The sequence below is a fragment of the Anopheles merus genome, chromosome 2R (genome assembly GCF_017562075.2).
Source record: "Anopheles merus strain MAF chromosome 2R, AmerM5.1, whole genome shotgun sequence".
Lineage (NCBI taxonomy): Eukaryota > Metazoa > Arthropoda > Insecta > Diptera > Culicidae > Anopheles > Anopheles merus.
In genome coordinates, this window is record NC_054082.1 from 43185507 (window position 1) to 43213093 (window position 27587).

Below are 27587 nucleotides of genomic sequence, written 5' to 3' on the forward strand. Positions count from 1 at the left end.
ACACCGATGCTGGAAATCCGACGGCCATATGTCCTGGGTGTTTGTACACTGGATGCCAAATGCTCTCCGGCGGGAGGACGCAAGTATGTACGTATGAGTGTGTATGTGTGAAACATAAATCCACACCAGTCACAGGTCATCATGCCATCGTCACACAACCGACAGGGCTGCTGTCCGCTTCCGGTGACGTTTTGTTATGCATTTCTAGTTCCTTCCGACGCATCCTTTTGCCCAATGGCGTCGAACATGCATTGAAATCCGGAACCTGGCTCGGGCCGGAAGCTCTGGGCGGGTGGGAATTCGAAGGGTGGAAGGATTAAGTGCCTGCGCCTTTAATAGGGCTCTCCATCTTCCCATCTACTTGCTGCTGGTTCTTCTCATGACGACTAAACATTAAAGATCTCTTCGCTGTGCGCATGTGCGTCATCAAGCGGCACCTTACAAAAAAAGCAATGCAGATACCAAAAAAATATCATCGCATGATCAGCAGGGCACGATGAAACGGCGTAAAAGTTTACGAAACTCAAATTAACTGTAAATCATCGGACAAAACGGCGGTGGAAGCTGGGCACACCTACACATTCACAAGCACACACACACTATTAAAATCATGCTAACTTCATGATTGGGTGAATAATTTTTCACTCGTCTGTCGTCTCGTTGATAAGAAATGTTCGCTGTTCTTGTCCACCCCTTCGCTTCCCTTCCTAAGCGTGGAGAATATTTCAGTCCAGCAAAATGAAAAAAATATAGCAAAATCCGTCTCACAACTGAAAACAAAGAAAAAAAAACGCAACTTCCACCCAACATGACAGCACACACAGAAAAAAAGAAAAGCAAACCAACTGGTCCGCACACATACCAAGAAACGATAAAATACGGTGCAAACTTTTTCAAGTGCGTAATTCGAGCATAGTTAGGTACGTTAGGAAATTGCATTGGCCGCATGAAATATGGTTCGCGTGAAAAAAACTGCTAAGAACCTGCCCGCCTTTTCCTCCGGCTTCCGACTAGACCGTCCAGCTTTTCAATCACGCACATAAGTATGAGTGGGTATGGTGGAACGAGAGCCACCAGAACGACGACGACAGGCGCATTCGAGCAACATTGCTCGCCCGTTCTTCGTTCTTTGCTCGTTCACTGTTTGGCTTCATACGCTAACGTCTTGGTAACACTTTTCACTAATTACATCTTTAGAGAGCATGGGGCCCCCTTGCTTGATGCATATGGCTTAGCGGGATGCTTTTATGCTATTCGAAAGCCGAAAAAGGGCAGACGGCATACTGAAGGCATAATCGTTCCCAGCACTCTCTTTCCGCACCATATGGAGCGCATTAAAAGGAACAGATGAGGGGTTGAAAGGGCGTATGATGTGGCATGCTGTTATGATGATATGCACACTTGTTTGAACAGTGTCGTTGATGGCTTGCATAGTTACGTAAATGTAAAAGGTTCTACGAAAGAAATCGGATTGTAAACACACCATTTTGAGTGTATCACACGCCTCAAACACACGGACACGATTTTACAGCAAAACTCTGTTAATTTTAAACTCAAACTTTTGTCGCTAGACGCTACTCAAAACACTCTAATTCAATAGAAATATCGCCGAAAAACAAGAAAAGAACAAACGTTCAAACAACACTATTCTACAGTGAAAAAAGGTACACACAAATATAACCCAACTTTGCCATAATATGCAAACAGTGAACCGTTCCGGGGGCTTTCCTCACGCTTCGGGTCATTATAACAACATCGTGCTTGGCAAATAAACAAGATACAGCAGCTCCAGGGAAAGCAACAAGTTCACGTGTTGGCTGCTGCTGCCGTTGTAGCAACTGGTCCGCAGCGCGCGATTCTCCTCGGTCAGCATAATAACTGCCGAAGACAAACGTCATCAGCCGGAGAGAAGCCGGAGAGGCACGCCCCACGCCCCACACCACCATCATTCGTGCTCGGCAGGGTGGAAGCTGACTCCAATAAAAAAAGGAACGGAATAAGTAAAACACAGTGTCAGAAAACAATCGTCCAACACACACACAGAGTTTCACTACAAATTCGACCCACACTGCCAACACCCGTCCGCACCCTCCCGGATACAGGGGGGGCAACAAAGACATGTTGAAACTAACACCTGTCAAAACGGATCTGTTTTTCTCGGAAAACACATTTGAAAAACGACCTAAACAAGCAAAATGACACACGTTCCACTCCGGGTAGATGTCTATAACTGTACAAATTCGTCCACACACCAATTGTAAGGACCAACTTAATGATAGACAACCCACAAAAAAAAAACACAAACTCACTATAGAATTAAACTAGAGCTTGAGTTTGCTATTCACGGGTCCAGTGGATGTACTCTATTCCCTCTTCCATCGTACTGCTCCTTTCATATGGAAACTAATTGAAGCATAATGTCGATCAGAGCGTGCCCGCCTTTGCATGCTGTGCTCCCAGAGATATGAGAGATAGAATTGAGACATTCCAAGACATTGATGAGGTGTGTGTGAGAGTGTGTGCTTCGAACTGGAACGATCTCAGTTGTCAAAGTTTTGGCCCAATGACTTGGCAGCATCGTGCAGCGGCATACGATATGACTTTTTAGACTCGGACGTCTATCAAACGGGGCGGCGGACAAGCGTGCTGATGGAATCAGATTTCAAATTTAGTGCACAGCGCGTTCTATGCGTAATGGCGTACGCTTTCTTGCCAGGCTCGATGGCAGGCAGGCAGTGGTTGTGGCACCGAGTGTCGGATGATCTTGGAAGCCTTTGCCGGCAGTAACCGCTGAGGGGTGCCCCCGTTTCTTGGGCCTGTTGAGCGATGGGTTATTTTTTGAAGCCATAAAATCTATGCCCCTCCACGCCGGTCCTTCCGCCGCTGAGTACTTGGCCCCAGTGTCTGCAATCGGCTTGATATCTAATCAACATGATTAATGCCCGTCACTCGATCCGTGCGGCGGGGAGCGGTTGGGGTCAAGCCGGTAGAGATAGTGGCGCTGTAAATATTGTTGCTGTCTGACGCCATAAATATGCTACAATGGTTCCTTGACCGTTGGCACGGTAACGGGCGTGGGACAGCGCGTGGCGAAGAACCCTTACCGATGAGCATCAAATAAATACATCCGAGTTTTAAAAGTGCTTAAGTAACACAGTTACCACCTCAACACAGCCCCGCCAACCGGATGGATTCTGCAGCACAGAACGAAGACCCTGGCCAGCAAAAATGCGCTGTTCTCTAGGACCTTTCCTCGACTTGGCCGTACCTAGCAGACGGACACACACTCACACCACTATTCTAAGGGAAGCAACGCGCCGGCGGTGGCGCCAACCTTCAACTCGGGCAGCGGAGCGGCGCTACGGACCGTCCCGAATGCAGGCCCGTCCGCGAGTGCGAAAATAGCCAAAGGTCTTCACTCACCCGTGTTGTGCCCGGCAACAAAGCCCCGGCGCTTTGCCCGGGCCATTTCATTTGGTGCGCACTTGCTGGCTGAGTGAATTATGATGATGGGGCGGCCGTGGCGGCAGTTTTATACGGCCCAGGGGGAGCTATCTGCACTGTACGTGCTCTCGAGCATTGCGTTTCGTGCTGCGTGTACTTGGGTGGGAGCAGAGCTTGGGAAAGGTCTTCCCAGCGTTCCATTGTCGCGTCTTCGTCGCGTCCCATCCAGGCGCGAAGGGTGCAGCAGTGAAGATTGCAATTTTTTTGGTAATTTATATTCTAGGCTTTGAGATGTTTAGACAATGTCAGACGGAAAGGGAGGCTGTGGAGTGCAATCCTCTCTCTCTCTCTCTCTCTCTCCCTTATAATGGAACGGGATAATGATGATGAGAAGGGCGACAATGATGGCGTCAATTCATCGTTACACCTCATTGGACGGGAAGCGCCTGACGGGGAAGTAGTACCGGGCAGTGTCAACGAGCGCTACGGCGTTAGACTGGACGGTGAATTTAGTTTTAATGCTTTGCGTACTTTGATCGTAAATTTTCGCTAGGTTTACATGCCTCCGCATCTGGAGCACCGTACCAAGGTCCCCCGAAGGGAACTAGAAAACTAGCACAGCATAAACGGTGGCAGGATGGAAGACTACCAGCTAGAAACCGAAAGAGCTAGATTTATGAGAATCAAATGTGGTAATAAATTGTTCTAACCCATTATAATTCAATGCAATTGCCGTCAACCGGTGAGTGACTGTATTGCAAATAATGCACATTTATCGCAGGAAAATTGATCTCGACTGCTCTACCTATTAACGTAGGGGGAGTATTCATTTTCCTACGCACTGATGCTGCCTATTGAGCCCGCATTGAGGTTTTGCCTGTGCTAATCTCTAGGGGCGCAAATGGAGTCAAATTAATAGTGCAGCAGAACGATTTCAATCGCCCCCAGGACACATGCCAACGCGGCGCAAATGATGTATTTCGAAAAACGATTGAGCAGGAAAATGGACTCATGCGTCATCCTTACATCAATTTATAGATGTACTGCAATTGTTATCAAACAGAAACATATTGCTTTGTGTGCACAGAGCTTCTCACTCGAGCTCTAATCACCCTCAGCGGCACACATGCCGCTCACCACAGTTCATCTCGGGCATGGTCTGCGAAGAAAATCTTCACCCCTGACACAGCCGCACGTATACAACACACACAAGAAGCACACAAGCACGAAATCGAAACTGTCAAATTTCGGTGATTTATTGCAATTCGCCTGTTGAATTCGGACGCTCGCTGACCATTGCTCTGAACCGATCGGATGATGCTCACCCCATCCATGGCTCCTTCCACTCCTCCACCACCGTTTAGAGCCGTGATAAAAAAGTATACGACTTTCATTAAATTGATGACCGAACAAACATGCAAGCAACAGAGCAGACCATCGGTGGACCGGAGCCGGTGATACTCCCGACGGGAAAAGATACTGAACGCCGATAATGCCTTCCAGTATCAGGAGGCAGCAAACGGTAGAACGGCATCGAGCAACACACGCCCCGTGGCCATCTCGCAGACGGATGAAACGGTTCGGGGCCAAGAGTGACAAAACAAAAACCGGATTTCCAAATCGACGTTCGATGGAATGCGTGTTTTATGCCGGGTCATCTAGCAGGGCCGGGTAAAAGAGCAAACACGCTAGAAGGCTTGCCTTTGGCAGGTTAAGATTCCTTCTTAGGTGGGTATGGTACTTCGCTGAACCTTCTGGAGTCTTTTCTTTCGGTATTTTCAAGTAGCAGTAGACCAAACGAGTCGAATACACTGGCGCTTCGATTGTTTTCTAAAATTATCTTTGTTAAAAATCCTTCAAAAAATCTGACGTACGTTACTTATCTTACAAGCACACAGACGCTCTAAATACACTGATTTTCGGTCTGATAAAAAAAACCCCAAAAAATCCTTAAAGCTAACACAGCCGACTTTGCGTAATAGCTTTAAACCGCACCAAGCGCTGGAAGCATTTTTCTGATGTTATTTTTTGATAGAGCTCATGTCAAAAAAGGTTCAAAGCATAGTTGCCATTTCCCCCTAAAACCCCACCACCCAACTCCCCACCCCTCCCCACCTCACGCCAAAAACCTATCACGGCTAATCGCATACAAAAATCCCACCGGATGCGAGACGCTCCAAGGCTCATTTCCTTTCCGGCCAGCTGAATCTCCTGCCCTGCCCGCGGCACGCACCCTAATGATGTACGCGTGCACCTCCCCTCCCCGCAGCGGGCACGGCGGCGATAACGAGCGGTCGGGTTTTTAAGCGACCAACGCATTTCCAAAGTGATTGATTAGCCCGATAGTGGCGCGACCCAAATGACGGGTACGCACGCGAGGGAGAGAGAGAGAGAGAGGACGATGGGCGCGCGTACAGGAACTCGGCGGTTTGGAGCTTAAAAGGCTCGTTGACTAAATAATTTCATTACACACCCGCGCGATCCGGGGGCAAATTGCCCATCGTCCCACAATCCGAGCAACATAATATACACATTTTCGGTTGGGTTCCGCCGGGCGCATGCAAACACACGCACGCACGCAGTGGTGCTGCTGCTGTGTTTTCACATCGCCGAAAAATCAATCACCATCATTCGATGGCAAACTGTCACTACGGGGATGTGCTGTCAGTTTGCTTAACTGACAGAAAGGCAGCCGCCCCTTCCTCACGCCCCGTCACTTCCGTTCGGTCGGCCAGCATTGCATTTCCGCTGCGGTGTGCGGTACGTCATTATCGTCCACTTTGCCGCAAAGGTCTGCGGGCGTCGTGTGGGAGGGGCGAGGGTGGCTGCAAAAGCACATCCCGGCTGGAGTCTAAAACTCTCGCTGCCTCCCTTCCCTTGGCTCCCACTTTCCGGAAGAATCCCAAGCAATGAATAAAATTTAGCCGAAGAGCATGAGCGACGACGCAACGCACAGCTTCGCGCACCATAAAATGATAATGATAAATCAATTAATATAAATTGTTCGCACCCCTTCCCTGGTAGCGCCAGCGCATCATCCTCAGCAGCACCGGCAGCAGGCCCCTGCAATCGGATGCTGCATGGTGTGTCCCGAGCGAGAAAGGGACAATATTCGCACGGTACTGTTCTTGCGCCGTATCACACATAACCCCTTTTCGAGTGGTTGGCAAACCAAAACACCGACAAATATATCTGCACAATCCCGCACACACACTTACACACACGGGCACTTTACACTCCATAAACATCATTGTTCCCGGGCGCCTCGCACGCAACATGATGATGGGATGTGGTGTGGCGTATTTTTCACGCATCTAATAACATTTGCGAAAAATAGCACGTGTTATAAACATGGTTAAGCTTTCAGCGGCAGTCGCCACGATTCATCGCAATTCGATTGATCTCAAGCGCGGCGAGCAAGCAATATCTTGGCCGCGTCTGGTTTGCGCCTACGGAAGCCGCCCGACGGTTGTTGCGCGATGTGTAAAAAAATATAGATTAATTTCGTGCCATCTTGAAGCTGTGGGAGGGGGGGGGGGAGGTCCTACGATATCCTTTTTCCTTCCACTTTGCAATGGGTGCACACACATACACATCCATACACAGCGCCAGCCCAGTACATGCGATACGACGGATGCTCCATCCCACTTGCTATGCGTTTCCCATCGTTCGGCTTCTAACGACGTCTAATGGAAAACCGGCGGCAAGCGCCTGCCGATAATACAGCGTCATCAATTTTCCTTTGTTTTATTCTTCGCGCGTCTCGGCTATCTCGCCCAGCTCCGGCCACACCATAGGCCACCACACCACCAGCAGCGTAAGGGAGGGGTGTGGTGCCCAGTAGTGAGCTTGGGGACGAAGAATTATCGTCATTATGAGGCAGCAAAGATTCATTCGGCTATCTTGTGAGCCGTTTCGGGGATGATAAAAGCCGGAAATTTATGCACTCCCCGTAATCGTCAGTGCAACATAAACGGACCCCCACCCTGAACCTAGAGCTTATACGCACTCCTCGCGCCACACAGCCAGACAATTCCAGTGGGTAAGTGAATGGGTGAGAGTTTTTTTTTATTATTTTCTTCGGGCGCGTAACTGGTGGAGAAGGAACAGGAAGTCAGACACACTCACGCACACCGAAAGAGGACATCAAACCTTAAAACAAACGATCGAAAAACATTCAACGCAAGACGTGCGCACCCGAAAAGAGGTGATGGTGTTGTTTCCCTAGTTATAGGAGACACCCTAGCTGCTGCTCGGTTGCCTCGGTGAAGAAAGCATGCGTCGCGTTCTGGAACTGAATATTCATCTCACGAATTTGCCTCCACCCGCAAAAAAATGAAACCAGGCGAGAGAGTAAGACGATATTTTGATATATAAAAAGACGATGACGACGACGGGTTGCTGCTTTCTTTTACGAATTAAAGAACAATTCAAGCACCTACGACGAGTGAGTGGCCAGGATCAGATAACATGGGGAGCCACATGGGGAGTGTGAGAAATGCTTGAGCGCATTTTTCGAATAGAGCGTGGTTTTGAATGGAGTAAGCCCAAGGAGGGCGAGAGAAAACACGATTAATGTAGTCGACGAGTAGAGATAAACCATGGCGCATAGGTAAAAGCAGCAGCACGACGCAAAGCACAACTCTTGTGACTGATGGATGATGTCTAGCAAGAGAACCTTACTTAATAGCTAATCAATATGTAAAACAATATACATATGGAGTCGTGCGGGCGAGCGTGTGGAACGTGTTTTCGGTGTCGATTGGACGCTATCAACATATGGCTTATTTACATGGGAAACACATTAACAAGCTCTACCTAGAAGAAAGGACATTCCCAAAAACTCATCAATAAATGACAATCGATGTTTCTATTTCTACATTCTATGTTTCGTTTCGGTTGCATCACGGTGATCGTGACATTTTCCCAGGCTTACGCTTACGCTGTACGCTTAATGCAACGCAATTTCCAGCAAATTCAGCAACACCACAATCCATATCTTATTGCCATCACAAACGGAACCCGGGACTCCCTCTTTCTCTCTACCATACAGCATTACGGAAAAGACCCTCGCGTTTACTTCCCCCCGGGCTTGTCACGCTGGTCACATTTTACCCTGCCACCGCGACGGGTACCGGCAATTTCACCCTACCGAAACGAGGGCGCACGCTCAGTGCGCTAGGGCCTGAATGATTTATAGCGTGCAATTAATCATATTTATTACATCTTTATCTGCTTAAATAGATCGATCCTTTGCGATCCACGATATGCGCCGTCCGGGGGCTAGTGTGCGTTACACTTCTCCACCAATGGCAAAAATGGTTGAACCCATCGGCGACGGAAACAAAAATTGTGCTATTTGTTGCATAAATCCCTGGCGGGGTAGTTGTTTTTGGTTCTTCTTTTTTTGAGAAACACATAAAATGCTCATTAGAATTTCAACAGACAGATTAAGCATACTCCAGTAAAGTCAGCCGCTAGCGTCCAGTTCTCCAAAATATATTATCGAAAAGCGTCCAGCGTTCAATTTAAAACTGGCAAAGCCATACAGCCGCACACGAAAAGCCATTTTGAAGCGAGCCTTGTAAGTATTAATCAATAATATCGACAAGCTAGGCAGTGCTTCCCTGGGGTTCAAGGACGGCAGCGGCAGCAGAGCAGTTGGCGAGAGTTGGCGTTGGCGATTCTGGATGAGATGGGCTTTTATGTTCTCAATACATCACGGAGCATGATTGATGTATGGGGCCTTATAACTCGCGCGGAAGAGCCATGAGCGTGACAAGGACAGGCGTACGGAAGAACTTCGAACCCGATCGGGCTGCTCAGATAACCATACGCAAATCATTAGGACCCACTGCCCAAAACCTGAAGAGCGTCTATCATAAATCTTGCACAAGTAAGCAGCCAAGATGAATTTGAATACGGTAACCATGAGGGTATGAGTGAGATAAACTTTTAATATTTCATATTAGATCTTTTTTTTTAATGAGCTCAATAAGTTGTGCCAGTTTTCCAGCCTTTAGCCAGTTTTCAATATTCGGATAGGCCTGTATTTTGAAAAGAAGAAAACACGTTACATGCACCATATGCCGTTTCACTTTTCAAGGCCAAATGGTCTGAAAAGATATGTTATAAATTTGTTCAAACCCATCAAACAACTTCGAAGAAGCAGAGGTACTGAACTTTAAAAAAAATTTCTCGCTCATCCTAAACCTTTGCTTGTCCCTCACACACACAGCCGTCGAGACATGAGATGCATGTATTTGCTCTACTTTTTTTACCTCGGTGCAATAAAATACACGGACCCGGCAATGAAATTTATCTCGAACCTTGGGTATATATATATTGACTCGGCACGATTGCGTTCCATCTTAAGGCATACCGGAGGCTTAAAACGCCATTGCACGAGCTCTGCGATACACCACAACCACATCTTCTTCAGCCTTCTTTTGCTCGTGGGTTCGTTACTTTGGGGTCCTAAATTTTTCGCTTTTATGGTCCTTAATCAGCACCTAGCTGAAATGAGCCGAGTGTGTACAAAAGCCCAAGACCTAATGACTTGTGTCCGTCCTATCTCGCTGTGTTCGAGTTTTACGACGCTTTAAATCGAAGGCAAACCTAGCGAGAGGACGAACACAGCGCGTTCACTATGTTCCTTCGAACTCGTGGTTCACACACAAACAACGGCTACGGGAGTATAGTAGCGCTGGATGAGAGATAGCGCGCGAAGAAGAAAGTTTCTGCCGTCTATAACACGGCCAGCAAGATGAAGCATCTCAAATCCTGATTCCGGGCCAGAAAGCCGAGAGTAGGGTCGCAGACCGGTTCGATAGGAAAACCACTCGCCGCTCTAGCTGCCAGCGTGCGCGTCGCACTCAGAGGACGGCTTAATTAATTCATCAAAACAACAACTTGATTTTATGCAACTAACCTCGGGGCACGCTGCTCCGAACGAAAAACGACAAAGCCGACCTTGTCCCATGTCAACCCCGGGTTGCGAGCGTTTTCAACACACGGATGATAGTGATAATCACCTCACCGCACGGTGGCTAAAAGATGACGGACTTACTCATGCAAGCTTTGAGAAGAAAAAAAAAAAAACAAAGATAGAAAACTTTTGAAAAGCTGGCCCCACATCAACCTACCCACCCCTACCGATGGTGAAACTTGAGCGAGGCTACACACCATAGCTGTCACGAGCTGTCCTCCAGTGCTTCAGAAGATGAGTGACCATAATGCAAGGGATAGAGCGCCAGGTTCTCGTTGCCCACTCTCAACCCTTTCTGGATAGGTAATACGGGTATTAGTTGAGGTTTGCTGACAATCTTCGTTCTGGTAGTGACAGCCACCGTGACATGTCGTGTAGCAGCACCAGCAGCAGCAACGACAGGATGAAAACATTATTATTAACGTCCAGGGGAGGGGGGGTGGAAAAGAGACCCGGTATCCTTGCTTCACTCCCTTTGCCCTGGGGAGCCGGCCAAAACCAACTGCGGTAACTCTTGCCTAAGCCGATTAAGCGTTGGGAAATAAATTCGTCAAGAATGGCATTAGCTGTGGTGCTGGTGCTGCAACGTGCACCCGGTCAGGCTCTCGGTCAAGTGCTCGAAAACTTTCCATGTCCAAGAGCCGGTGCTCCTTCAGAGCCAACAATCCGACCAACCGTCACCACCCGCTCTCGCTGACCATAAATCCCTTTCTTACAAAGTGTTTTAAATGTAACTTCGAATCGGACCCCGAAAGCCACCGAAGGCCAAAACGGGCACAAGAGCACACTCTGTTTGGTGGAAAATAAGTTTTGCGCTGGTAATTTCTCTAGGAATTGTGTGGCGATGCTTACGTTCAATGATTTCTTTTACTCTTTATGGGGTGGATTTCTTTAAAACTTTTTTAAAACTTTTTGTCAAAAAAAAAAGGGGGGGGGGGAGGGAGGGGCAAAATTAAAAATGTTTCTGCGATCTTTTGCAGACAACTTTTGTGACTAAATAGCGTCAAACAGACATACAAAATGGCATTTACTAACCGCATACCTATGCCCGCTTCTCCATTGTGGAGCGCTGTCTCTAGCTACATCATCCTTCAACCACGCTGGGGGGCAACGGTTCGCGACCAAAAGTAGAAGACACCCAGCAGCAGCAGCAACAACTCGGTCCGCTACTAGCATCGTTCCAAGGCAGCACGCGGGCTTTCGTGGAAGTAAAGGAGGAGAAGACAACAAGAAAAAAAAACAGCAAACCTTCCTCTCCCCATTTCCACCCTTTGGCCATGCGCTCGCGATGCTGTGTCTCAGGCAAACACGCGCCCCGGGAAAGAGTTTAAGCGCCCCGGCAAGAGACGGAACGCATCGGTCTTCGCGTGGATGGAGAGCGAGCGAGAAATGGAGAAGAAAACTAAGACGGGAGGAGGTTGAAGAAGAAAAAAAATCATCCGAATAAGAAGAGAACGAAATCAACATTACGACGATGGATGCACAGCATAAGCAACCCTCTCTCTCCTCCCTCCGTTCTACATCCCTATAAAAAAAAAAACAACAGTACCAGCAGCAGAAAACAGGTTCCGAAAGGGGTTACCCTTCTTGTCGAGCGAGTAAAGAAGCGACGCGAAAGGAACGGGCGGCCAACGGTGGACCGTGGATGGGGAGGGTAGTACACGGGTTACCCCCAACCGGTGGTGCCGGGTATCCCATGCGGGAGGCAATAAAAAGTTAACCTCTCGAAATTCGAGCCACGGTTGCCTAGCAATTTTATTTTGTTATGTTTTTTTTATGTATACGCATTTCGTCGTCCACTCTCGCGTCGGTCCTGCTAGCTGCTGCTGCCTTCTCGCGTGTGCTGAGTCGGGCGGTTTCCGCGCGGCCAAACCAACAACAACGGCGTAGCGCTGCCTCGGTGTGAATTCCGAAGGAACGAATGACTCGACATAGTTTTTTTGTTTGTTGCTGCTTGCCCTAACGCTGCTGCTTCTCATTTTCCCTTCCCTTTGGAGTAGAGCTCGCTTCCCATGCAGCCGGGCCAGCCAGCAAGATAAGTTGATTTTGTAATACTGATTATGGTTTTATGGCGGAGAGTGATGCTTAAATCGCTATTAGATTGCATTGAAGTGATCGAACCTCCCGGGACGCGGGGGGATTTGATGGTGACTTAGCAAGCGAGGCAAGGCGTGTGTGTGTGTGAGGGGGAGGGAGTGACGGACAGCAAGGGAAGTGATTGAAGCGAAAAGCAGGCACATCAATTACGGTCGTAGAATATTCAATGCGTCCAAAGAACAGAAATAAACATAAATTCTTCCAACCCATTATCAGTAGGCACTCACACAAACATGTGAATAGTTGGGCTTGCGGGGGGGGAAGTAAAATTCAAGCAGTTGCATTATTCATTCGAAGGCCCGAGCTCGGCAATAGATTCTTATCCGTTTCGGACAGCCGACACGATGACGCGAGGAGCCGCGCGTACTGTTTCGCTTCATAAAACAGTTCTTTCGACTTTCGACGACGAGTCGTCAACATACAAAAGCTTCAATCTCTAGCCTTCCTCTTGAACTCTCACACACACACACACACACACTCCACTAATGAAAAATCTTGCGGAAACCCGGTAGACTAAACAAAAGCTTCTTAAGTTTATAGCGGTCATTATTTTATTTTGTCTTTTCTATCCTTGCCAAGGCGAAAACCGCACACCATCGCGCGCCATATTTTAACGCTAAATGTCAAAAACAAAACAAGTTTCTCTAATGTCTATAAAAATTCCAACACGCAACGCAACACTCAGTGCTTCCACGAAATCCAACACACAAGCACACAGTGTAAAACGAACATTTTACATTTGGCGCTGTTGTTGTGTGTGTGTTTCGGCTTTGGGGACGTGTTTCGGTGGTTAGAGAAACGCGAGAAGCAAACAATTTGCGCGCATCAGCAGCGATAGTGGAAGTTCAATTTTCTTACGTACACTCACACACACATATACACTCTTTTATCGATTATCAATGATTACAAGATTCCACAGTGTCCATCCATAACGAGACAATATCCCTGGGTTTGAAGTATGTAAATTCAAATGCCCCAGAGTGCCCGGCACAATAATCATGCACTGGTCTCCTCAATATCGTCGAAATCATAATGTGATGAAACTCTTTTTCTCTCCCAATCTTCTGGTGTAATGGGTCCCGCGCGCGCTTGCCACCGTTTGACTTGCTGGCAAAAACTTTGCCAAAGTGAACATCTGTCCAATTTTCTGCAACTGTCTACGGACGGAGAGATAATGAAACGGAACGAGTTTCAAATTAACGGGCAAAAGTCCAAAATTGACTCACCGCCGAAACGAAGTCGCCATGGCCGCCTGTTGGGCACTATTATTCGGCCAGATGGACGACTTCTGGAGCCCCCATCTGGAAGATCTGGGCTCTCCTAAATGGTGGTTTTCACGAAAACCTAAGCGAACCTCCTACCCGCCCGAACGCGGGAATCAACGCGCGAGCTGTGTGTTTAATTTTTGGTACAGGGCTGCTAAAAATGACATCCACGTTTCGCTTTCTGGTGGCAAAAAGCATAATTTGTGGTCTAGCATCAGAAGCTGATAATCACAGACAGTGCGGAGTAAAATTGATCAATTATAGACCTGGCTAAAATCCTATTAAGCAAACGAGCAGCATTTCAAACGGCAAGGGCAGGAAGGGGGAAGGAAGAGAGGTGGGAACTCCCATCCCGACCATACACATTAGCAGACGCCGCCTCGGCGAGCCAGGGTGCCGATCGACATGGGTCACAAAATTCAATAGTCCACATCAACGGCAAACGGATTATTCGACTCGGTGGTGATGCTGTCAGGGGATTCGTTCAGGTAATCGGTGTTGTTATATATTTGCGGTTTGTTTTGCTCTCCGTAAAAGCGACCGATCGGTGGGAAGCTGCTGCCCTCACACAATCGCACACAGCATCGGAAGTATAGTCCTAATGCCGGGCTAAAAACTCTAAGCCCGGACGCGCACAGCATCGGGCAGCAATTCCCGAGAATCTCTCCGGAAGAGAAGCTTTCCACGCTGTGCTGGTTCTCTTCTACCTCGGAAGGTTTCTTGGAAAAAGATTGCTCAATTGTCACGTCGTTCAAAAGGGCGCCTTCCCCCGGCCCTCCTCCATGGGACAGTCATCTTTTCCAACCAGCAGTCCTCCGGACGGAGAGAACCATCTGGACAACAAAAGCGTAACGACTCCCTTTTTCTTTATTGCAAAAAGGGAAGAAGGTGTTTTATTTGCCTCGGGACACCGAAGGTTGAATGAAGATGATCGAAGAATTGAAGCTCCTTTGTACTGTGTGTGTGTTTGTGTGTGCACGCGGGGGAGCTGGACTGTGGGGGAAGGAATGAAGGTCCTGTTTTTCACTGTCTTCCTACAGAGCATGGCATCCATGCAAATCGCCGGAACCGGTCATACGCCGGGCTGGAGAGAGCACACTCAGGAAAAGGATTATGTCGTCCCGTCAATTGATTGCAAATGATGCTCCTCTCCTTTGTCTGGGGTGGAAAATGGTATTTCAGTAGCTCAAGGTGAAATAAAACCCAAACAACCGGTAGGACCGTTGCGGCAGTAAAAAAAGGGACCATCATACAGTGCATAAGAAATACAGATAGAAAGAGACAAAGAGAGACAGAGAGAGAGAGAGAGAGAGAGAGAGTTGAAAATATCGCAACCGTTCCAGGAAAGGCTCCACGAAAAGTCAAGCCTTCGGGAGAAAGGAAATTGAATTCAAACCTGGGAATGGAGTATTCGTGCGGAAATCGAAAAACATCTTCCTTCAGTTGGCTTGGAAGTCCGATATGTGTTTCGTACGATTCGTGTGGCTTTTCATCGCTGGAAAGCCACTGTAGTATCCAAGAAGCGCAGAGATTTTGTTGCCGATTGGTAGATGCATCTAAGTTCTGTACCCGGTTCCGCTCCAGCAGCAGTCTGTGGAGGAGTCCGTGAAGTTTGTTTGCTGCCGCCGGTGCACCGTGATAACCGGTCAGCAGGCAGCGGAAAGAAAAACAATTCCACCCAAAAGTCGAAAGCAACTTAGCCGGCACAGAGAAATCGATAGGATTGAAAGTTGATTGCAAAGTTCAGGAAAGATCACGGGAATCGACAAGGGTAAGAGACCCGCCCGGGCAAACGCCGACTTGGTGAAATCTAATAAAATATTGCAAACTTCCCCAAGAACAAAGTGGAAACGCCAGAAACCCGTAGCAGCTACGATTCTTACCGGTTGCGAAAGAAAGATGCTTAAATGACGCCTCCTGGCCTCGAATGTATCCGTTCATGCTGAGAGCGAAACTGTCTTGTCTTGGTATCGGAGTCAGGCAGGAAAATCTGTGTGTGTGTGTTCCGGTGCACGGAACGATTTCGATCGTTCGAAAGCTGGTGCTTTCTCCGGTCGAAGCTGAATTTACGACGCAAAAATCGCACCGAGGTAACACACTCCGGGCGCTATATATCGATTGCCCGGGCGTACAGCTGGCGGAAGTGACTGCAGCAAATCACTCTCTTCCACACGAACGGTTCTCGCCCGGCTCGCTCCTCGGTTTTAGGAGGATCAATTTTTTAAATTTGATTTTTCCGCCCTTTCCACCGGGGTGACGTTACGGACAAATCACTGTCCTGGCTGTTTTTTTTCTCTTCTTCTACACCTTTTCGATTCCACACTCTGCCTTTGACTCACACAGCACCCGCGTACGCTTGACCGGTTTCACAAAACGAACCAACGCACATACACGCACACCGATATTCGCACACGGCTGCAAACAATTTTCACACACCGGTATTTTCACTTTCCGCTCTCCGGCTGCTGGGGCCAGCGCATCCGACTGTACGTGCTGCTGCTATACTCTCTGTACCATTTATCAATATGCACCACCAACGCCTTTTTGCACTTTAATCACCGCACACTTTGCTAGATTCTAATCACAATTAAATCACTTAAAAGATGCAATCATCCATCGAACCGGAGAGGACGGCGTTGCTCTGGTGGTGCTTGGGAAAGCCCGCGTTCTCACAATGCAATTTCCGCTTGTCGAATGCGAATTGGCCAATAAATATTCTCGCCCGGGTTCACAGCATTTCGCACCGCGTTTGACTGTAACTAATTCTTCGATTCAATTTCACTGTCACGGAGGAAAAAACGGTCGTATGTGAGTGTGTGTGTCTGTGTGCTGATTTATGCTTCGAGCACGAAGACCATATTCCGTCGGACCCTTTTGTGGCGATGTTCAAGTTTGCAGCACGTTCTTTTTCTGCGTCTCAGGTCACCTGGAGATGTCTGCGTTCGGTACACGGGAGCACAATTCGAAGAGAGATAGAAAGATAGCATACAATAAATCAATAATGCTTAAAGTGAGCTGGAACTATACTTTGCACCTCCGGAAGGGAAGGACTGCTGTTAGCAAACGGCGGCAGCAATGACACACATCGGTAGAAAATTGAGGTTTTTGTTTTGTAGATTTCTGTAGGTCGTTGTTTTAGTTCCAGGCTGCAATGTTCAACCCAAAACCTACCACACATCAAAGCGCATGCTACGTCAACTCTGCTTTACAATGATTAATTAGTACGTTACGAAAACGTGCAAATATTCCGTTCATTAAAAAAACCAGTCCTCCATGAATCCCGCCAATACTGGACATGCAAATACTGGGAATTGCAAACAGCCCGGCTCGTTTAAACACTCATTTCCAATTGAATGCAAATATTTATACTCTTTGTATGATGCATCGGGGCGGGCTTATGGGCGGTTCTTCCAAACAAGGTGACCTAATGCGTCGGTGCACCCCTCTTCGCCAGCCCCTTGCAATCACTGCCCCGGGTAACACGATTCACGGTAATGAGCAAAGACAATAAAACGACGCTTTAACTTCATTGAACGAATAAATTCTGCAAGTGCAGCCGCTCAAAAGACAATCCGTTTGGCCCGAGAGAATGGGTGAAAAGGGGGAGGTGAGGTCAACTGGTTGATTGTCAGCTGCTGGCATGTTACATAAATCAAAACCCCCCTCCCGGGGCCCGGGTCGACGACAAGCCCTGCAGGGCCAGCGAAAGTGTGACACTGGGCAAGTCGATGTCATTTTTGACACATTCCCTCTGCGAGACGGTGGGGGCCTTGATGCTGTGCCTGCTGTTGCCGCTACCACTGATGATCTGACGACCCGCGCAATCCAATCCCAGTTAACGACAATGGAGTGGATTTGAGCTTGGCTTAAGCGCAGCATACAGACACAAGAAAGTCACATTCCCGTGACGGTTGCGCGAGGCCAGCCGCCACCATTCTCTGTGGAGGACGCGTGAATTAACGATGCAAATTGTTTCTATTATTTATCGCGCAATGCACATGCGCGCGCACATTTGCGCTTACAGTGACACACACACACGCCGTGCGTGTGAATTTGCAAATGCAGCTCAGTGACGCGCACACACACACAGGCGATGCGCAAAAAGGCGTAGTAGGAAATAGCGCCGAGCGCGTTAAGTACAATTTACCCACGCATCCTTCTGCACAATCGTTTACAGGGCGCAAGTGTACGCAGGGAGGGGGGGGGGGGCTCTGCGGCGCACACATTTGTCTCGTGTCACCCCCACGGACGATCTAATTCCACCGTGCGGATGACACACGGGCCGCCCAGGCCCACCAAGCTCGGCACACAAAAAGCAAGATAAATGGCTGCAATTCACGCCTTCCAACACCATTGCAAGCCAGAGCCAGCCGCCGCCGGCCCTTTTGCAGATTGCAAAATTTTGAAACCCCGAAAGCGTCATCCAAGCATCGTCGGGCCGCCGACAGTTTTTTTCTGACTCACCCATTTCATCGGCACAAGAGTTCCTTTAAGCCTGGGCGGGGGCGGCGGCAGAGTTCTGCAAATGTTTGGAAAAGCTTGGCCCCGACTGGGCCCGGGGACGACGAGTAATGGGATTAGAGCGTAATATTGCGCGAGAAGAGCTACTCCTCTGGCCGAGAAAAGTCCCGGAAAAATACTTCCACCCGTCCCCGCCCCGGAGAATGCAGGCGCCTGGGAGCAAACATGGTTCCATTAAAGTTGCTGCTGGTGCTGCTGGTGCTGACGGCGGTGGACGTAATTCCTTGTGCCAGCTTTAATGTACCAGCAGCATTGCGACCAGGAGAGCGCACTGCATGTTGAATTTGTGTGTACACTTGCGCGCTGCTGGGGGGTGTTTGGCGCGGGTTGGAAGCGCGGGACACGACAAAAGCACCCCCCTAGGGGAGGAGATAATAGAAAATTCGATCGAAAGGAAAATTTCGCCTCTTTTGCCCTCCGGGCTGGAGGAAGCAAAAGCAAGGCAGAGAGAGAGAAAGAACCACTCTCTAATGACTGCTATATATTTCGTCCCGCTTTATGTGCCCGGAATGAGGGGAACGAGGGGTGATGGGAATAGCGGAATGTTTGGAGGGAGGGAGGCAAAAACCTTCAAGAGCCTTGCAGTGTGCGCACGCGAGAGCACCGACACATACACACACTGAACACTTGTGAAGCTGAAGTCGAAGTGCCCTCTTGCTGTCACGTCCGGTGGATAAGATTCCAAACTTGGCGAATGCCTTTTTTTTTGTTTTTGGTTGCTGTGCGCTTTTGCTCTTTGATGAAAATGGCGTATTTTAGAAGGGATCAATGGCATCTATTTCTTCTCCATTCCTGCTTCAATGACATGTATCGATCGATTCCTGGCTGGGAGAGCGCGCGGACCGACCCGGGCCGTTGGAAGTTGTTGGCGGAAATTGCTGGCGGCGAGTGAGGCAGGCTCTAACTAAACCAAGAACAGAGCAAAACAAAACAGAGAAAAAAATACGCTCAATCTGTCTGAAGCAAACGCACTTTTCAAACATGTTCTACTACGGATGAATACTGCTGGAATGGCGGGCTCCGCTCTAGTGGTTAGCATCACTTGGCAGTACACCTCAATTTCGAGCCGATTGTGCACCGAGCGGGTACAACAAACTCCCACACACCACGGATGTGCACACTGTGTGTGTGTACGACGAGTTCCAAAATAACATTAAAAAAAAAATCATCACCAAGTGTGAAGAGAGCGAGCTGCGATTATACGTACAACACCCCGACAATCCAAAATTGTTTGAATGTGGGCGGCGGGCGTGTAGTAAAAAGTGTAAAATTAGAAAATATCAGCCACTAACGCGGGCTCTGGTGTGGAATACGGGAATCGGATGTTTACGATTTAAAGCACATGCGTACGAAACTGTGAAGCGCATTAACGGTTCGGTGGAAGTGTTTCCTGCGCTGCGTATACATGAGAGTGTACATAAGCTACACGAGAGATGGTTCACGCTACAGTCGCAGCCGAACCCGTCGCAGCAACCGGTAGCACCGAACCAATTCCAATATCGTTTCGCTTATTAAGCCGAACACACTAATTTCGATCTCATTTCTGTTATCACTCATTATCTCGCTTATTCCTTGCTGCTGCCGCCGCCGTCGCTGCCGTCGGTTTCCCACGCTCGTCAGCAGCGGCGGACGACCCAAGCCCCGAACGCCAACTACTCTCGACTGAGCGCGCAACATTATTGACCTTCTAGTGCTGCCGCGGCCGTGCCATGTGGTCGTGTAAAAATAAATGCACACAACACAGAGGACGAGAGCCCGAGCACAATCGAGCGCGCCAAAGTACCGCGATCAAACCCATTCCCCTTTGTGGGAGGGGGGCGGGGTCGTGGCAGGGTTGGCAGGGAATAGGGGTACATTCTGCCCGCTTTTACAATCGCACCGGATCGTTGTGAAGATCACGAGTGGATTGTGGAGAATGAAAAAAAAAACTGCTGGCGAAACCTGAATCGATGGCAGTCCTTCGATAAGCATTGAGCTCCCCCGCTGCGGAGCGGCGCGCAACGTGATCCGCGCCAAACACGAAAGAATAAAAATGTAGTTTACCCTCCCTCCTGCTCTCCTTCTATCCTGCTCTTTCCCTAGCGTCTTCTGCCCTTCTAAGGTAAGATGGATGCATCCTTGCACGCGGCAAGCACAGTTTCTCAACGGAGGAAGGAAACGATCTCAACCCGAAAGCATGTTTACGACGCGACATTGCCATTCTATTATAGTTGCGAACGCACACACGCTCACGACACACGGGATGGACGGGTCTTTTCTTTTCCTGGTATGTGCGTGTCTGTGTGTGTGTGTGGAAGGATTTGTTCCGACGATGCACAGAGAACGACGCCCTTCACCCGCTGTGTGCATGTGTGTTTGGACCCGTATGCTGCGCGCTTAATGCTCTTCCCTGGTCCCTGTGTCCCGTACATACACACCACCGTCGTACCAATCGAAGACACACATACACACGTGCACACACAAAACATCATACACATGGAGGCTGGTAGAATTCTCTCATATTACTAAGCACCCCCTTTTAAAATGCGGGCACTCCGACGGCTATTATTATCATTATTAACGTGACTCTTATTATTGTTATTAACATTATTTGCATTAAATTTTACGTTCCAATAATAATACAGTGCAATCTGCACCAGTGAAACAAAGAGCTCACAAAGCAACACTCGCCAAAGCCAGACTAATCTCGCCCAGATTGCGGCAGCAAGATTGGGCTTTGCCAAGATTGGGCGTTAGATACTGCAGGCGATTCTCCCCACAGTGCGATTCGTTTCACATTTCTTCCCGGAGCAATGGCGACAGAGCGCACCGTAAGCGGGCGCATTTTCGTACGTCCGTGCTATAGCTGTAAGTGTACATCAGCGCACAGCGCGTCGTTAAACGTTAAACCGACGCTAAACAGCCCTTAGCTCCTGGGAACTCCAATATCCTTCTCCACATGTTGCCGTTCCGTTGCAAAATTTTCTCATCGCCTCGCTCAATGATCCGGAACGAGTTCAGTTGGTGGCGCACCTACTACGACAAGTTTTCTATTAAAAAAAAGCCACCGAAAGGCGCAACGGACACACAGATGCAAACGATGTGTGTGTGTGTGTGTGTGTGTGTGTGTGTGTGTGTGTGTGTGTGGGGTGCATATGCTGCGGTGTGCGGCGCCTTTACTGCATCACACCGTCGCTACCGGTCCGATGAGTCACCTATCGGAGGGGGAGAGGGCGTTGGGAAAAGCATATGGCTTCGGCGGGAAACGGGTTTCCGCTGAGGGCTAAACAAACCCTAAACACATCATGCAGCCTTCGAAACCCATTCTGTATATTTGGTGTTTGTGTGAGTGTGTGTATTCCACAGGCAGGCAGGCAGGCAGGCAGGCAGGCGTGCGCTGCTGCCCAGTCTAGTTGTCTAGCGAAGGAAGACTTGAACGCTACCCCCGCCGATCCCGGGGCAATTTTGCTGCCCCGTTTTCGCAGGGCAGTAAATTAATATCCCTTTGGAACATTATTATGCTGCTGCTGGTACACGCTTTGGCTCTTCCTGGGCGGATGATGCATCGATTCACCCGCTCTCTTTCTCTCGCTCGAGCTTGAGGGTGCTCCTCTCTGCATGTGGCGCGAAGGTCATTTTTCAGCTAGCAGCCCATTAATTGCTTTTACCACCCGCAACATCGACGGCGCTGGCCGGGCAGGCAAGAAAGATCTTGCCCAGAAAGGTGCCGGTCGTGTTGGTGAGAGAAGACGTGGAACGGCGTGGTCAAAGTTCGCCTCCTGGTCCGGTGGTTTTGTTTTCTTCGTGGTTTTTGCACCCCGATCTTGTACCCGATCACCCCCCCCTATACCAGGAGAGTGCATGCTTCTCTTCCCTCAAGGAGTGTTGGAGTTTAAGCTAATGGTTTAATGAATGGCTTTTAAAGTGGCACGGTACCGCGTGGTGCGAATTGCACCAACACGACACACACACACTCTCTGCGGGGAGGACGTCTCTTGAATGCTCCAATAACTGTCATGGATAATTTGGAACGGTCCGATGTCAAATAAATGTTTTCACCGTTTTGTACTCCACCGTGTTCTGGGTGCATGGAAAGGCGCTCGGAAAAGCTACAAGTATGCGCGGTTCTGAGAATATAATGAACACCGAGGTTGTGAGACGGGTAGTCTAAACTCACATGTATAGTTTGGACAAAGAAAGGAACAAGAGTTTGCCTCGCTGCCGAGTCCCAGCAACCTTAGGCCCTAATCTTATCAGCTTGACGCAGAAGCAGCAGCTGAACAGCAACAGTGCCGCAGATGTTTATCGGGAATTAAAAAAAAAAAAGATGATAAGTATTTGTTTTGAGCTTTCGCAGCGCGTCCGATAACGAACCGGCGACGACGACGGGGCAGAGAGGCTCACCATACAAAAAAGCAAATAGGAAAAGAAATTTGTCTTCTGATACGCACACACAAATCATCTTTCTCCGCCATTGCTGGAATGTTGCATCCTTATCACGTTTGCAGGGGCCAGGCAGAAATCGTACTGTTACATTAGTCGTTAGAACGTTAGTACAACCTGTGACTGTGCTGTAACGCTTATCCGACAAATGCCTCGGACAAAGATGGCAATCAATAAGGATTTTCACCGTTTGCGTCAACAAACAAACAAACACAAAAGGTAGAACCTCAAAACTAGGGAGCACACTCTCCCACACAACACACAAGGGTGTGTGTGTTTGTGTGTGCAAGACAAATTTTTATCCTACAAGGAATCGCATAATCGCATCCTCCGCGGCGACGAGCTTTCCATAATTTCCCCTAGACGCACCAGGCGGGTGAAATTGGCCCCATTCGAGCGAACTCGAATCTGTGTGCATCAACTTCAGAGGTTCTGCCACAGGCTCTCACTGGCGAATGGTTACAGCAGCGATGGGATTACGGGTGTCATTGTGCAGGTGATGGATTGGAGTTTCGGAGTTTTATTTTTTCTTACACACCCTTATCCCGCCATATTTCTTTGTGTAGCCGAGGCTTGCACCATGAAGCATACCGATTGAATGGAATCAATTGAATCCACCAAAGGGGGTAAAACAAGCCAGAGAGCAAACGCACAGGGAAGGATTTCAATCGCTTTACAAGGACTTTGGCTGTGTTGATTGTATTTACCATGTTATCAGCTGCACACGCGTGTACGTAAATAGTACTACACAATTCATAAACAAAATACTCCCCCCCCCCGCCAACTCCAAGACACGCGTGAGTTTTTGTTGATGCGCAACAAACCCGCGCTCGATGCGCAAAATGCTCGCAAGCTGACAGAAAACAAATGCCGACGGCAAATCTTCCACCGAAAGACAGCAAAACAAACGCATGATTGTGTGTGTGCCGGCGACGCGTTTCTTTGCCTAGTTTGTAGCATTTGTCTTTCTATTACAGGGCAGAACGTACTTATTAATGTTTCGCATTGTAAATGAGTGTTACTGCTGACTTACACACGAAGCAAATACTTTGCTCGACGGAGGTACGCCTCGTGTCTCTCAGGCAGTGTTGCATTTGTCTATTTCGGGCCAACTATTCCCAAGAGAAGCAGCAAACTTTAACCACAAATGTGGCAACCTTCGAGTACTACTATTCCCAGTGTTTTGCAGCACTCAGGGCACCACTTTGATCCTTCGGGGCCAGGCCAGCACCACCACACACCATCCGTTTGAACTTCTTCCCAAACCTGAATGCGTTACGTTAGGTCACAAACGTTTCTGTGGGACGGGGGAGTTTTTGGCGCAGAAATTCGGTCAAGGGATACTGCCACTGAACACTGACCCCGCGGGGGGGGGGGGGGGCTGCTGCCTCAGAGTCAGTTCTTTTCCAGCGCCCAAATTCGCCACACAGAAGACACTCCAAACACGCCCGAACAGTTTGGCAGTGTGGAACAGGTTTGCGTCCAACAACGACGACGACAACGACAACGACGACGATGATGACGGGCTAACACTTCTCGCCTCTTCCACCCCTGGCAGGGTGGCGCATACAATGAGGCCAGATGGGTGGTGGTGGTGTTGGGTGGCTGTTTGTCAAGTTTTTGAAAGTCAAATAAGGCCCCCGACAAGAACGGCAGATAGGGAGAAAGAGACTGAGTATGTATGCAACGACGAGCAGTTTCTGCGTGTGTGTGTGCATTCTATTTGGCTTACTGATTACACACACCCAGCGCGGCGCGGCATTCCACGCAATCAGCCTTGCCGCGCGCGCTCACGCCCCAGTCCCAGGTCCGCGCGGTTGTTGTGGCCGTCGGGCCTCCTGCTGACTGACAGCGCACCACTTCGGGAGAGCCCCGCTCCATGGAACAAACGAAAAAGAAAAAAACCGTGTACTCGACGTCCTCCCTTTTGGGTCGACCCTCATTATTTCTCTCTTTCATTCTACCCTCCGTGCGACAAAGGTTCGGGTCAGGGAGCGAGAAAGAAAGAGAGAGACAGGGTACGTTATCGATCAACGGACGGAACCCTCCGGGTCGTGGTCGGGGATGGAGGGCGAGGGTTGGGATGGGTTGCGTGAACGCAAACAGCGACAGAGACCTAGACTACACACATCACATACGCGCGGCGCTCGCGTTGTATGTTGCAATGGTGAGTCGCATCGGTGCGATGTACAGCTACAGCTAAGGCGTGCTGCACCATCGGCTATACGTTTGAGTGCGCATAATAATCGATTAAAATGTCGTTTGTGTCGCTCGCTCTGTGCGCGAGACACATCTAGCTTCAGATGACCAATTAAAGCATCTTTATAGACGCACCGGCTTTACACAACAATGCGGCGGTAATGTTGTGTAAATGTCTTTCGTGGGGAAGGAGGCGGGTCGTGGAGGTGCAGATGTGTTTGCCTGGAGGCACACACACACACACACACCCAAGACACAACACTCTAGCACCCGCCTAATGACGGTTATTCTCATCATTTGGCTCACCGCTTGTGATTAATGGAATGCCTTCGCCGGAACATTATTTAATGCGTATGTTTAAGCCCAAACGGATTACACCCCAAAATGCGTTCTGGGCCCACGTACCCACACACACACACATGCGCGTGCACATACAAATGTGTTCTATCTTCAATAAAGAGCTAATCATTTATTGATGGAACTATTCACAAATCCCATTTATCCAAAATTACACAATTCACAGAGCGCGCGCGAGCCAACTCTTCTCTGAAGCTGCTATTATTTGAATGTGTTTTTTTTTCTTCTTTCTGCACAAATAGCACTGCTCAACCACACTCACACACACAGCACACAATGCATTATTGTAAGGCAGCACAACACAACACTTTACCCATTTCAAACGAATCAATGAGAGTTGTTAGGAAAATTGCTTTCCCTTCATCACCGTTTGTTGCCGGCCTGCCGCATTTGCGATGCGTGTGGAAACAAAAGGGAAAATAAAGCCCGAAATAAAAAGAATCCACAGCTGTGCTTGAGAAAATCCATTTCCTTGGGTTGCAGAATGGAAGAAAAAAAAACACACACAGGCAAATGTAGAGTATGGAAATCAATTCCCCAGAACAGAATGTAAATTGCTACGCGCAGCTCAAACGATGACAGTTGAGAAGCGTCGTAGAGGCTAAAGAGGAAGAAGAAAGTGTGTAATATTCAAGCTTATCTAAAGCTGACCCTTTCGTTTGTGCTCGGTCGTCCTGAAGCGTGAAGAAAATGGGAAAGAAGAATGCCGTCATGCTGTCACGCTGGGTGATAAGCGGCAGACAGAAGGTGTTGAATTTTGGAACGTACAGCGAGAGAGGGTGAATATTTTTCATTAAAACTTTGATTTCAATATTCAGCCACGGTTGGTAAATCATTACTTAGATATTTTTGTCTTTTTTGTTTCTGCCAAAGCTACAACGTAATGCTTCATATTGAAGACATTTATTTATAGATTATTTTCACGCCAAAAAAAGCAAAGGCACAAGGGCGGACATTCTTCCGCTTCTACTGTTTTAATTCCCGGGTTTGAGCACGACCGACCCTGCTAGCAGCCATACATCTTCTTTGATTAATAATTAACACTTAAAACTATACCATAGGACTGCGTTTAATTCGTGGTTCTCCCGAAAGCAAAATAATAAAAAAAACGAACGGACAGACTGACTGTGTGGCTAATGTTCACTAACTAGTGCCATCAAGGAGACGGCGAGTTTTTACCTCCGCCGACATTATAGCGATTGCAATAATTTCTTTTTTTCGGGGAGTGCATTTTTCACACCAAAAACCCCGCACAATCTCCCTTGCAGCAGCACGAACACACACACACACCCCCCGCAAAGTTATCCAATTAGTTAACCAACTTGCCAGGCCCAGCCAGCCAGCCAGGGCCCCGTTGTACACACACACACACACCCGCAACACGGTGACGGTGCAACATTTCGGTGTTGTAATTTTGTCCGCGCTCACCACACTACAATCATCTTTACCAAAGACCAAACGATCTTTTGCTCTCGCCATCGCGCGCTCCTTTCAGACACGGTGGCCACGACGATCATCTCTCGCTTTTCACCCGGGAACTCCCCGGGGGCGCAGGATGACGCGGCGCTGCAAACCCATAAGAAACCGTACCTTACAATCCACAAATCCGCCACGGAGTTCCCGCTCCTCCCGGGGGTTAAGAGATTGGAAAGGTGCTGGTTGAACGAAGAAGAAAGAAAAAGCTTATAATGAAATGAAATTAAAAAAAACGCACAGAACTACGATGAGAAGCTTAGAGTGCAAAAGCACAGTTTGCGCCGTTGTGTTCGCCGGGGGGTGAATTATTGCAAGTCATCGAAAGTAAATAAGCCAAACTGCAGGGTCAGAAGAAAAAAAAAGGGAAAATCGCCATCATTTCATTTTACCCACCACCACCGGCCAGCCAGCCAGCACCACCTTCATCGCACCACGCGACCTGGAGGCACGCTCTGGATGAGTCTTGAAACAACACAAGTGCGACGTTTTCGGAAATGTGTATAGATGTGAGTTTTTCTAACATTTTTTTTCCATCCTTGTTTTGTCCGCGCTTTCTTTTACTTTTTCGCCCTCTCCCGTCCCCGTGTCTCTAGCGCTCTCTCTTTCTCTCTCTCTCTCTCTCTCTCTCTCTCTCTCTCTCTTCTGTCGTTCCATCCTCCCCGGGCGCGTCGTTTGTTTAGTTCTCATTTTGTAGCCTTCGTTTTGGCATTCTTCTTTTCCCTCCGCACAAACATAGGCACTTCAGGGTTTCGAGGGGAAAAAAAGGTGAACGGCAGTTCCTCCCCGGTTGCAGATGGTTGCAACGCAGGCAAAGCGCG

The 27587-nt window shown here is 48.6% G+C and overlaps 1 protein-coding gene across 8 annotated transcripts in view; it reads right to left on the minus strand.

Moving 5' to 3' along the window:
* LOC121588595 (protein winged eye-like) overlaps positions 1–27587 on the minus strand; it is a 341422-nt gene that overhangs the window by 81714 nt on the left and 232121 nt on the right. For 2 of the 8 annotated variants that reach the window (XM_041906699.1, XM_041906700.1), the window contains exon 2: positions 15678–16730. The exons of the other annotated variants lie outside the window; for them this stretch is intronic. The gene's annotated coding sequence lies outside the window, so the exon portion shown is untranslated. The remainder of the gene's footprint in view (positions 1–15677; positions 16731–27587) is intronic. 8 annotated transcript variants of the gene reach the window in all.